Below are 1,843 nucleotides of genomic sequence, written 5' to 3' on the forward strand. Positions count from 1 at the left end.
TTTGGAAAAAGAGTCTTGGTGAACGCAATTAAGGTCTTCAAATGAGATTATCCTTGCGCATCCTAAATACCATCACAAGTGTCCTTATCAGAAGGAGATTTACGAGCTGGCGGGTCAGCTCAGTTGGTTAGAGCACAGTGTTATAACACCAAAGTCAAGGGTTCAGATCCCCTGGCCAGCCACACCCCCCTCACCAACCCAAATTTTTTAAAAAAAGAAATAAAAAGAGAGCAAGGTGAGAAATCGCATATGGATACAATAGGAACCTGGGTGCTGAAACAGGTGTTCAACACTGGCGGGCCCTAAGCGAGGCTCCCTGGGAGGTCTGAACGGGCATGGAAAGGGGGGTAACTCACTGCTAAGATTCAGGAACCTGGTTCTTGGGGAAATCCTGGTGCGATAACGATGAAAGAATTCAGGAGTCTTGGCTTACACCAGGTTCCTGGCTCTGCCAGGCTACAGGTGTGCCAGGGGGTGTCTCCAGGTCTTGGGGGACCAGGCCTAGCTGGCTCAGCCCCTGGGGGCCAGGAAGGCGACCCCAGGAGTGAGTCAGGTTTGAGGTCACACCCCCCTGGGCACCTTGGAGTGGGCTGAGGCAGGTTAGGGAGGATGCTGCTGTCTGGTGAAAACATTCCTGGCTGGTGGCATCACCATGCCCAGGGCTGCGTGGGCAGCTGCGTCTGGAATGTGCTGTCAGGAGGCCACCAAGCCTGGGAGGCTGCCTGTCCAGAGCACAGGTCTACTCTTGACTCTGGGCTGACAGGGAAACCGAAGTCCAAGCATTCGGTGTCATCTGGGGCCGAGGACCCTGAGGCCCAGGGTGGTCTGGCTCCTGAGCACCCTCTACCTTGGTCTTTGCTTCCTCTCCCCAGCCCTCACTCTGCTTGCTCCTGCCTTGGGGCCTTTGCACCCACTGACACCTGCCTGGAACACGATGACCTCAGACATTCCTAGTCTCATCCTTCACATGCCAGCTAGGCCCAGACCGGGGGGTCCTCTCTCTGAGTCTCAGTTTCCCCAACTGAACGACAGGTGGGCATGACTTCTGGGTTTGATCTTAAAGCTCTGGCCTTGCCTACTCCTGCGGGGTATCGCCCAAAGGCCAGGGCTGGATCCAGTCTCCAGGAATCATCTCATTGCATTTTTCATCACCCCAGTTAGCAGGTTAATCTGCTCCTTTCTTTTCAGGCGGCTGGCCAGTACAGGGATGGAACCCTGCACCTTGGTGTTCTGAGCACCGTGCTCTGACCAACTGAGCTAACCCACCAACCCTTAATCCACTCTTTCTGCTCCATTCTGCCCCATCATTGGAGGCTTGGGGATTAATAGGTAAACTGAGGCTGGAGGGAGTAACAGAAAAATGTCCAACCTCCTTAATGTCCATGCTGTGCGTCTTTGGCACCTTGATCGACCTCTCTGAACCTCAGCTTCCTTAGCAATAAACTGGGGACAGTGATAGCTCACACCCCATAGTTGTTGTTGGATCAAGGAAGCTGCGGACAGGAATCTCTAAATTGCAGAACGCTGTCCTAATTATAGGTGAGTATTCCTTCTTAAAAAAAAAAAAAAAAAAAAAAAAATCCAGATTCTGCGTCCTGCCAAAGCCGGCCTTAGATGCACCCGAGTTGCCACGGCAACGGCCCTTCCTTGAGCGCAAAGGAAACAGCCAATCAGAGGGCTCCTTCGGCGCATGCTCTCACGCCACTGGGACCCCGCTGCCTCCTGGGAGTTGTAGTTCATATGATTCACTTTCCGGCTGGGGTGTCCCTTCGCAGCTGCCGTCGGCCGCGGAACTACAACTCCCGGCGGGCGGCGCGCGCGCATGCGCGGGCGTGGTGGGGCC

The sequence above is a fragment of the Cynocephalus volans genome, chromosome 10 (genome assembly GCF_027409185.1).
Source record: "Cynocephalus volans isolate mCynVol1 chromosome 10, mCynVol1.pri, whole genome shotgun sequence".
In the NCBI taxonomy this organism is placed as follows: domain Eukaryota; kingdom Metazoa; phylum Chordata; class Mammalia; order Dermoptera; family Cynocephalidae; genus Cynocephalus; species Cynocephalus volans.